This window comes from Sciurus carolinensis, chromosome 11, assembly GCF_902686445.1.
Source record: "Sciurus carolinensis chromosome 11, mSciCar1.2, whole genome shotgun sequence".
NCBI classification, from domain to species: Eukaryota; Metazoa; Chordata; class Mammalia; order Rodentia; family Sciuridae; genus Sciurus; species Sciurus carolinensis.
Window position 1 is genome coordinate 93,735,363 of NC_062223.1, and position 12,248 is coordinate 93,747,610.

At 36.3% G+C, this 12,248-nt stretch overlaps 1 protein-coding gene across 2 annotated transcripts in view; it reads left to right on the top strand.

Annotated features, from left to right (window-relative positions):
• The window catches only part of Fat3 (FAT atypical cadherin 3), a 595,529-nt gene that overhangs the window by 115,294 nt on the left and 467,987 nt on the right, over positions 1–12,248 (top strand). The window lies entirely within an intron of this gene.

A 12,248-nucleotide genomic window follows, 5' to 3' on the forward strand; every position in this document is an offset into this window, starting at 1 on the left:
TCTTAAATCTTACATATCTTAAACAACAGATATTCATTTCTCAGTTCTGGAAGCTGGAAATCTGAGATCAGAGTGCCTTCAAGGACAAGGTGAAAACCTTTTTGTGTGTTTGTAGACTGCCAACATATTTCTGTGTCCTCTTAAATGGTAGAGAGAGAGAGAGAGGATGCATTAGTCTCTTCTTATAGGGGCATTGATCCTATCATGGAAACCATGCCTTCATGATCTAATTGAAACTTGATTACTTCTCAAAGGTCCCTCTTTCAAATACCATCACCTTGGGCAAGGGGCAAGTATCAACATATTACTTTTACAAGACACAAATACTCAGTCTATAATACTCGAACCCAGTGATGATGAGGATGACTAGAACAGGCCTTAGGAAGGTATCATTACAGAGATGCTAATTGTATATTTGTAATACCAGGACAAGGATTTTAAAAACTATATTAAATATTGGACAGGAAAGCAATTTCATATACTCTTTCAAATTTAAACTGTAACTTTTGTTTGTATAGAGTCTAATAATGGCCAGTGTACATGGTCAAATTAATCTCCATATCATAATGAAGGAAAAGCTCCAAGTCAGAAAAATTCAGTCTGTATGTAAGCATTCTGTATTTGATTCTTATCTCCTATAATTTAGTTGGAACATATTTACATCTTTGAGGTACAAATCAAGAACAGAAGGGAATTAACCTTTACTGAGTGCCCACTCTATAAACTCTAATTCTACTAATAATGACTTCATTGACATTGTTTGTACACTGTTTGTAGGGTTTTTAAGAAAATTCTTACTTCCCCCAATAGCCTCATGAGGTAGGGCTAATAATTATCAGTTCACGAACTGAGTCTCCAAGGAGATATGCAACTTGGAGCCTAGTTTCAAACTAGTAGCTGCAGTCTACCGTGGTTTTCTCCATCTGAAGTCAAGTGTGTGTTTCCTTGTGTATTTCAAAGTATACTTAAATTTGGTGTTGATCTAAAATCTGTAGGGCAATTAAGTGTTAAACAAGTTTCAAAATCCTTACAACACTGACCTCATTGACTGCTGGCCCTGACTATGGATCACCCTTTGTTATGGTTTAGATGCGGTGTTCCCCACAAGCTCACATGTGAGAAAGTGCAAGAAGGTTTGTAGGTGAAATGACTGGGCTATAGCCTTAACCTGATCAGTGAATTAATCCCTGACGGAATTAACTGAGTGGTAATTGTAGGCAGGTTGATTGTGGCTAGAGGAAGTGGTTCACTGGGGGGCATGGTTATGGGGTATATCTGCTGTCATGTGAGTTGCTTACCTTTGGCAGACTCCTCCGCCACGATTTACTACTTTACCTTGAACCCTGAGGAATGGAGCCAGCCACTTATGAACTCAGACCTCCGAAACCGTGAGCCCCTAAATAAACTTTTCCTCTTCTACAGTTCCGGTCAGATCTTTTAGTTATAGCAGTGAAAAAGCTGACTGAAACAGCTTTCATATAGTCCTGTTGTTTATGCAGCTCTTCAGTAGCCACACTTAGCTTTGAACACAGGTAGATGAGAGTAGGTAGGTGAATAAGAAGATATCGAACTGAATCATTAACCTCTGCTATCTAGAGTACTTCATCAAATTACATTGAGTGATTTTTATTAGGAAGCTACATTATCTTGGTTTTCCTTCATGCAGTGAAGAACAGAAACAATTTTGGTAAATGGCCTAGGTTTTTCCTATATATGTATCATTTTACATTGTTTTTATATTTGGTGATATTTTTGAAAATGTGAGTATAGTTTTTATCTGATGATAAATCTGCTCTTATAATTCTTGACTCCTAGAGTTTGATATTCTTTGCCTCTGTTGAAAAGATAACACAGAGCTCTTCATTTGTTCCATGTATTCTGGATTTTATAAAATAAATTTTGATATCAGTGATGATAATGTCACTTACATTTTGACATTGCTTCCATAACGTAGAGAGTTATTTCCTGTTAACATTCACATTTTTGCATTCAAAAGCAGCTAGGTTGGGTACACATACCCATTAGAGGACATAAGCTGAATCTAGGACCTGCATCTCCTCAAGTCCTAATCAAGTGCTTTTTCCTTTGCATTCAATTATATATGTTTCTGATTTATTTTTCCAGAGACTTTTAAAAAAATTTTAAACTTTAGTAGCAATTTTCTTTCCCCTTTGTCATTTTGTGTTGTTCCCTTCTCTTAGAAAATAAAACTAGGTTTTCTCTATACCATAAGAGGAAAAAAAAAAAAAAGATTTGAATTTGTTACGTAGATTTTTTTCTAAAAAATAGAATTTCCACATAATAATGTTTATAAACATCTTCCTTCTCTCTCACTACTTCTAGATTTGAACATCTAAGACCAAAGAAACTGATGAGAAATGATTACTTGAACTTGTGCAAGAGGAATGAAAGAATTGAGGGAAAATTTGGCAATTCTATGTCCAGTTTACATATTGTATGCAGCAATACAGTAAGACATCACCATAGTGCTGAGAGGTTCATACTACTGCTGGATGATCTATCAGCTCTGTTCCTCCAAGTGCTAACAGTCATGGTTTGAGCAGCTGGCAGAATGAACATCTACTTAGTCTTGAAGCTATTTCTGAGTCCAGCCTTGGACTTGACCTGTGGACATAGAATGGCCTGAATTTGTTTATATTTTTGTCTTTTAAAATTTTCAATTCAGCTGCCCAAGGTTATATGATGGTTGCATTGGTTGCTAGTTTTCAATTTTAGAGTGCACATGAATCATCTAGGGAGTTTGTTAACAATGCATATCCGCAGGATAAATTCTCAAAGATTCTGATTTTGTAGATTCTGGGGTGGGAGCCCAGGAACCTTTGCTTTAGCACTCCATGCATTCCTTCCACATATGATTTGGAAATACTACCCTAAATTTACTTGATCTCCTAAGCGAATAGCTCCCAGATTCTATCTTTCCTGTAAGATACAATATTTTAAAGATATAATATTTTATTTTTCCTTATTATTTTGAAAGACAGATAATTTAGCCCAAGTCTTAGATACATTTCCTTTCTAATCAAATTTTACAATCCAAATAAATATTTTATTACTTATCAGCAGTAATCTTTTTCTGAAGACCTCTCTGATGGATCCAAAACCCATTTCTGTGCTTCAGTAATTGTGGTGCTTTTGTTTTGTGAAAATGCATATGCTGGGATTAGCTGATGCATTTAGTAGTTTTATGTTCTTGGCTTTTTGAAGCTCAGTGAACAAAACCGTATCTTTGAAATTCTTTACCATGCACTGGCATTTAATAAATGTTTAATAATGTTCACAGTAAATGGATTAACTGGGGGCCCCCAACTATAGTGGATTTGATCACAATTTAAATCACTAGTCTGTAAGATGCAATTTAATCATTTTTCCTTCACAAAGAATGCATTCTTATTCTTTGACTCAACAGGGATTCATATTCTTGACTACTCAGAGGTATTAGAAGCTTTTAGAAAGAGTACATTGTGTATTTTAAATTGTGGTTTTCTCTTCGATTTTTTTGTTAAGGTTCAAGTTGAACAAGGATTTCACCATTCTATCTATCTGAGGCTAATTAAAGAAATGTTTAATTAAGATGACCAATTTCTAGTTTAGGATTTTAATCATGGGTAATTGAGAATATATCATGCTATCCATTATTACTAATTGCATTATTTCTGCCATTTATCAAGGTTGTATAATGTACCACACACCGTGGTGGGTGCTTTTAAAGTACTACTTCTTATTGTCACAATAGTCCAACACGGTGGAGTTTACTGACACCTGCCCAATTAGGATCATGCATCTGGTAGTTTTCAGTGCTGAAATTTGAACTCCAGTTGTTTCCCACTGTCCACTCTAGAATGCTGTCACTATATTGTTAATAAGCATTTCTATTAGTCTGATTTTTCTGCATTATTGTTTTATGACATTCACAAACTTCATTGGCTTATCCAGACAAACATTAGTTTTCTTCCTCTGGAGTCTATGGGAACAGCTGAAGCAGCACTGTTGCAGGCTGTGGATTGAGTTACCATCTGGTCCACGTGTCTTCTGATTCGGGATGTGAGGTTCTCAGTGTGGAGGGTATTAGAACAAGAGGAATGGTGAAGACTTGCAGCACCTCAAAGCCTCTTCAAACTGGCTCATATTCCAATAGCCAGAGCAGGTCATGAAGCAAAGCTCAACACATCAGTGTGAGGCAGAAGAGAATACTCCTTGCTTTGGTCTGAATGTTGATGTCTCCTCAGAATTCATATGTTGGAATCTGATACCCAAGAAGGAAGTTATTAGGAGGTGAGACCTTTGGGAAGTGTTTAAGTCATGGGATTCATACCTCAAGTGATCTCCCTTGCCCTTCTGCCTTGTAATGACATAACTAGAAGGTGCCATACATGTATAAAGAATGAGTCCATTGCAGGCACTAAATATTCTGGCATCTTGATCTTGAACTTCTCAGCTTCTAGAACTGTGAGTAATAAATTTCTGTTATTTATAAGTCACCCAGTGGAAGGTATTTTATTATAACAATCCAATCACACTGAGACATTCTTCTAATAGAGGAAAGGGAGGAAGAGAAATGAATAATCACTAAATAATATTATAATCTGACATAGTATATATTTGTCAGCTTTTTTGCCACTGTGACCAAAACACTTGACAAGAACGTTTATAGGAAAAGTTTATCTGGCGGTTTCATGGTTTCAGAGGTCTTAGTTCATAGATGGTGGCCAACTTCATTCCTCTGGGCCTGAGGTGAGGCAGACATCATGGTGGAAGAGGAAATAAAGCAGGAAGCAGAGCAACAACTCCTTTTACCATGGGCAAAATGTATACCCCAATGGCACACCCTCAGTGACCCACCTCTTCAGTCACACGCTTCCTGCCTACAGTTACCACCCAGTTAATACCTATCATGGGATTAATGCACTGATTAGGATAAGGCTTTCATAACCTAATCTTTTCACTCTGAATTTTCTTGTATGGTCTCATAAGCAAACTTGGGGAAAGACTCATATATAAACCGTAACAGTGCATGACAATGCTCATTCATTGTATTCATCTAATCATTACTTGACCATTGTCAATGCTAGAGGCACTGGACCAGGTACTACAGATGCAAAAATGTGCAGGAATAAGACATAGACTTTCCATAGTGGGAAGTTTTCCAGTCAGAATGCATCTGCACTTGATGATGTTGGTGGCAGTGGCAAAAGTGGTTAACATTTACTGAGCACTGTTTGTTTATGTGCCAAATTCTTTGCACAATGCTTTATACAAATGGTCTCATTCTGTCATCCCAGGAGGTAGGGACAGTTATTTCCTTATTTTTACACATCTGGTGTTATAAGAGGAAACTCACATTCACAATGCATATGTATTTACATTGACTCTCCTTAGTACTGTAGCAAGCATTTTTACAACTTATCTGAGCATAAAATGCTCTCTTTACTTCAAATATGTTGGTAGAATCAGAAGAGACTTAGGAGACCTAATGTATGCCTGAATTCAAGTAAATATCCAAAAGAGGTGTCTCAGACACATAAATTACTATAAAATAATTGCTATATTGGGATATAGTTTATTCCAATGATAAATAAAAATTTTCAATTGTATTCAGTATGCTGACTCTCCCCCATTTGTCTCTTGAGATCCAGCTTTCACCCTTCTTTCTGCTCTATGTGAAAGAAGGCAGACCTCCTTGGTCTCTTACTGTTGGACACTGGTGGAAATTTAGTGAGGGAAAAGGAATGTTGGTCAGAGTATTAATGCTTTTGCCTCTTTCCATACTATTCACTGTGAGCTGGCTGTATCCTTTAACTGATGGGTAGTAATAGTTTCTTGTTGCTACTATATTTTTTTAAACTTTTCTTAAACTCTGACCACAGCTTTGTAACTAGTCTATTTTTAAAAGGCTCCTCCTCATGTACTCAGTTTGAGTGTGCCATCTGTTTTTTGCCAAGACCCTGATTGATAAAATATTTTTCTTGTGTAAATATTTTTATAACAGATTTTAAATTTAAGTTTAAATATATTTTGAGAACTAGTGTTTTGCAGCAATTTCTTTTAATTCCAGTTTTCATAATGCTGCTCTTATATGTTCACACATTTCATTGAAGCCCTGAAGAAACAGTAGAGAGGTAATAATTGCTTGATGCTTTCATTTTATAAGGTAAGAAAATGAAAACAGAGGAGTGTATCTCTCCATCTGACTTGTATTCTCCACATCTTTTCTACCAAAAAAAGCAAAGTTTTTGCTGGATAAGAGGGCAACAGGATCTTTCAAGCTTTCATTGTGATGCTCTTCTTTGATCTATAGGGAGAAGTATTCATTTTAGCTGGTGTCAAGGAAAGAATAAAGACATATAACAGAGTAACTTTTAATTAGTTAGTTCAAGTAAAGAAGTGTTTACTAACTGCATACAGTAAGTGTGATATTGTTTATCTGCTGAATCTGATCATCAGGTAGTCAAGAGCGGGATCATGAAAACCAAGAAAGAAGATATGTTGTTCAAAAAAGTGAGGATCATTTTGTTGTTAGCTGCAGCCCAGATATTAATCCCCATAGTAGCATGTCTTTTGCATTCTGTAATATAAGCTGCTTCTTTTTTAAAAAAATTGAGGCACCAGAAATCATATTTATCTTACAGATGGCTGTTAATCCTTCTAGATTCTTTTTCTAGCTTTTTTTTTTTTTTTTTCAAACTTGTTTGCTACTCCTCTTTGACAAGATGAAGAGTAAGACAGATGCTATTTGGCGGCTTTGGTGTAATTCATGACAAATCTAGACTAAATGGCGTTCCCTGTCCTCATTCTTTTTTGGAGATGATGTATTTCTGTAACCCACCCATCTAAATCAAAAGAGGCTCATTGAATTTTGGCCCAGGCTTGCCCTTAAAATTTCCCCTTAGGACCCAAGCAAGCAAAGGAGAGGAGTGAAGTTATGATCAAGTGACAGCAGAAACTTTTCTTGGCTCGAGACTTTATGAACATAATTATCCAAAAGAAAAAATAATGTTTCCCAGAAGAGCCCTGAGCACTCTACAAGGTTTTGATGAACTTAGGAATTGTCATGTACGCCAGGTGGGAGAGAGGATTAGAAACTTCTGGAAAATAATGAACAGCATGCTTTTATTAGTCTTTTCAGCAGGTGCCTTCTTCTTGACCTTTTCTTAACTGTTGGCTGAAGGTAATTTAGGTTTTAATAGAGGACTGTTAGTTCAAATCTGTAATTACGTCTGCATTGTGTATCAAGCTTGAGCTGCTATTGTCCCTGTATAACCGGTAAATGATAAAAATAATGACATCCATAAAGAAGTAATCTGAATAGAGTACCAAGCCAATAGCACAGAAACTTGTGTTGTCTTTTCTTGGTAAGTGGTCTTCATTTATATTTAATTATGGATGTTTGTAGGACTTACTGTCCCTTTAAGTCAGGGTTCTTTATTCTCAAGTGCCAAAATGTTGGCATATTATTTTTATTTATTTAGTTAACAAAGAGTGTAATTTCAGAAGTATAGTAAGCAGAGGCTACTACAATAAGACCAAATGGTTGCTTCATATATTAGTTTCTCTCTAGAAGGTTGTGGGATAAATTTATTGTCCTCTGTGACTTTAGATTGCTTGCATCTCATTTCAATCTTCTAAAAATGGGGTTTCTTTGCAGGTGTTTTGTATGCACATTGAAGGATATTTTCATTTATCATTACAGTTGGAAGAATTAGAGAGTTTGATACATATTTATGTGATGCCACTACATTCACAATGTTTCATTGAAAAGAAAATGAAAATGAAAATAGACTGTAGTCTGTATTTTTAGCTTGCCAGTTTTTATGAAAACATGTCTTATCTACAGATGGAATCTATAGAGGATTGCATGTAGGATTCAGTTCAATTTATATTAAGTTCTGGGCACTGGTATAGGAATTATTGAATATAATGGGACTCTACAAATTTTCCCATTGGACTTTGTAGGACTTAGTGGCTCCTCTGGGCCACTCTTTGTGATTAAATTCACATATTTTCATTTGCATAGTATAGTTAATTTTGTAGTTGCTTTTAAAAGGCAATATACTGGTGAGAATAATACCAAGGAAAATAACTTGTTAAATATGAAGTATCTTGATCTAAAAGGTGAATAAAAGTTGAGGAAACTAAGATGAAAATTTTAAGTACACATTTACACATTAAAAGTTGAAGCCTTAGCATTACTCTTCAGAAGGATTTTTACAAAGTCCAATTCACAATATTGTATGAAGATTAACTGGAATGTTAAAGTAAGTTGATGATGGTACATAATCATGGCTTAATTGTGACGGAATGCCTAAACCCAGAAATGAATCTAGGTTTTGTGGGGCTTTCATTAGGTGACCGATTTGAGAAAAAGAATAAAGTTATGACAATAAAATTGTTTTATTAGTTTGCAACAAAGAAAGAAATTACAGTAACATGAGTTTAAAAATCTATAAATACCACAGATATTACAAACTCAGAAAAATTGATTAAATGACTAGTACATCTCTCAAATACATTTTCTTATATTTTTGGTTGTAGTTTCGATGTGTCTATTTCTCCATAGGATAACAATTTTGTAATCATTACAATAGAAAGCATAGAAAGATCCTTTAGTTTTCCTTCAGTGTGGTTGATTGAAATTTGATTTTTACTATTAAAAGTTTAGAAGTGTTTCTCCAGAGTCACAAGTTGTTACTGGTAATGCTATGTGAATTTTCAGTGTTTTTGTAAACTTGGAAAAACTTCTACTAAGTTTTTTTTTCATATGAACTTTTATAGATATTCTTAGTCTTAATAATATTGCCACAGGTCTGGGCCTTACAAATAAAAATACTCTAATAATTTCTATTTCTGTGAATCTAAACAACTGAAGGAAAAGCTTGTGGTACATTTATAATGCATATGCTGCATTATTCAGGAGAGAACTTCCATTTTGACTGTGTAGATAAGAACCAAATCTTCCAATAATAAGTACACATGTCCAATGATTTGAGAATTTTCCTCAGACTAGCTTCTGGCTGTATATATGCTACTAATGCTATAATTCCAGTGCAGCCACAACAGGATATATTTTTGTGTTGATAGACTTTTTGTCCTTAATGATGCAGTGCTAGATGTCTCAATGCAGCAGATAGGAGGAGGGCTTTCAGGAACCATTCCTACAATGGGATAATGAACAAGAATTTATCAGTATATGCAGTTGTTGGTGTATTACATAAATAATCCCACTAAATGCAAACTAAATGTACCTCAACTCAGTTCTTCCTTAGATTTCCAATGCCTGTGACCACTTTACCTAATATAATACAGAGTGCAATGGAGAGGAAGTCAGAGGGAGAAGAGCAGGATGTTTTGAATCATTGTTAAAAATATATTACTTTTAACTGGGAGGGGTGGTGCACACCTATAATCTCAGTGACTCAGGAGGCTGAGGAAGGAGCATCACAAGTTCAAAGCCAGTCTCAGCTACTTAGTAAGCACCCTATAGAGACCTCATCTCAAAATAAAAAATAAAAGTGCTGGAGATGTGGCTCAGTGTTAAAGTGCCCCTGGGTTCCATCCCCAGTATGTGTGTGTGTGTATTTACAAAATTTACAAAAATGATCAAGTGCATAAACTACTGTTAGGGTGTTCCTTGTGCCTTAAAAGCTTTGACTTTTTGCAGCTTCATGTTAAATCTGCATCTGCCCAGCAATGTTAGTAAAGGAACATTTTTATGAAAGAAGGACGTCTTTGGGGCTGGGGATATGTCTCAGTGATAGAGTGCTTGCCTCGCATGCACACATGAGGCCCTGTGTTCCATCCCTGATGCCACAAAAATAATAAATGAAGGTATCTTCAAAGACATTGAAGGGAGTGACTTAGGTTGACTCTAGACCCAGGTGTAAGGTTGTTGCCACTCTTGTAGCATTTACTGAACCAATAGACAGTAGTGCATAGGACTGATTCCCTGGCGTCTCTATGTATGTTGAGAAGGTGCTTGGAGTGGATTTGGTTTCCTGGTGTCTGCTTATGTTGAGGAAGTGCCCTGGGCGTTCTGTAGCTAAAGCAGCACTTAAAGAGTAAGAAATCTACAGTTTTAACAAGTGTAGAGCTTTAAACTCACTGTCATTTCACAGCAGCTGGCCGATGAGAGATTGGCAGTGTTGTTGGGCCCACTCTCTTCTCTAGCACCCCTTGGGAATTCTCTAGTAAGAATACATCATCATCCAGGAAGCAAATAAAAAGGGCTTTGAGAGCTGTGCTAATCACTGTCCCAGAATGCTTTCACTTAAACTCTATCCATACCCTAAGCATAACTTGAGAACTTGGGATTTCTCCTAAGTAGTAAGGAGTCTTTCCTAACCATAGTTTGTACACTGCTGTTACAGTCTATTCCAATCTAATTAATTATTATAATTTACATATCAAGAACATATCTTACAATCAATACTGTCATCCCTGTGGGTTGCTGGTTTTGGAAGAATATTTCTGATTTCATTGACTGGAACTCAGAACACTATGATTATTAAGAGTAAACATTGCTTTGAGGTCAGCTTTGATAGGGAATTCTGTACTTGGAATATCCAAATACCAGGCCCCGAGATCATGAATAATTCTTTGGAGATGCAAAATAAGATTGACCCTCCTCGTAGGTCTTGGTTCCCTGCCCTGAGACATATCACCATTTCTCCTCAATCCCAGGCACAGTGATGTATTTCTTTCTTGCATCTTGAGGATATTTCTAATGGAATATTTGGTTAATAATGGAATAGTGATTAAACCAAATGATCCTTTAAATAAAAGCCACAACGATTAAATATTGGATAATCATTTTATAAAACATTGTTTTTGATATGAAAGTAGCAGTTGTACTCCTCCTCTCTGACTGATAGTTTATACCAGAATGGTGTTTTTCCTAAACCGTCAGAAATGATGGGCAAGCTTTCTATCAATGGTCACTGTATTCTTATTTCGAAACATGGATAGTGTAGGTGTAAAAGTTAAAAAGTGTTAATGTTAACTTAGTGTTCTAAATTCCATAGGCATATAGCATGGTTCAAAAATGTATAATAATACTTTACTTAATTTAGAACTTCAAAATTTGATAGGATACACTTAAGAACCAGGATATAAGCAAATAGTCTTTAAAAGGAATTTTCATTAATCTATCTAAACTCTTGTGTTTTGCATATACCCTATTTACTTTTACTTTGCACATAATTTTAATAAGATAGACTTCCAGACATATAGTCCCATAGTCTTAGAAACTGCAAAGCAGGAATATTACTAGGAGGTAAGGATTACTAACACCAGTAAGAAATGACCCTATTAATAAGGCAACAAGAGAAGTATGTAGCTGATTTTCACTGTGTGTTTTATCAACAGGTGCTGAGTAAATATTCACTCATTTACTTTCACAAGGGTTCTAGGAGCAGTTATTCCTTCACTCGCATCTTACAGATGAGAAAACAAAAGCTTGATTTTAACTTTTTTGTTCAGTGTTTCCATTTCCTAACTTGTTGGAGAGCTGGGATTTGACCTGGGCAGGTCAGCACCAGAGCCAGAAGCTTAAACAAGACACTTAAGACATTTTCTAGTTAAACAATCCTGAGCATCTCCTACAGGCTTAAGCCCAGAGAGCTCTTCATTTCATCACCACACAGTATCACTGCGAATGGCTGTAATGAAGAGTAAGAATCATCCTTATGGCCCAGGTTTCTTAGAACACAGAACCCAAGGGTAAAAACACATGATAATGTTATATTGAGGTTGCAACCCTTGGAGCAAGAGTAAGAAACCACAGGGGACAGAATAATGGCAGACCCAATGCAAATGGGTATATCCTTAAATTGGCTGCAACTTTTTCACTCCCCTGTTTCTCAGTCTCCTCCATGTCTCCTGGGAGGCCCCATAGACCACTGTGTTTTGGACAATTCTACATAGACTTAGAGAGAAGGGCAAGCAATTTCTCTGCTGGCATCCCATTTCTGGCCTCTTACTGATCTGATCTTCCACATCATGCATCAACTCGTAAGTCTTCTTAGCTGTGCTCAGTGTATCAGACAACTAGAAAGAAAACCACTGATTTGGGGGTTCAGTGTGGTTACTCTTGGGTGTTGAGGTCTCCCTTTTGTCAGTGAGTGCTGTGGAGGTGCTCCTTGCTCTGTGGTCAGAAAGTAGGATGAAGAGTTGTTTAGGCTGCTGAGCTGCGCTGAGCAGATCTTGGTTGGGCACAGACTGGGTCTAATCAGAGA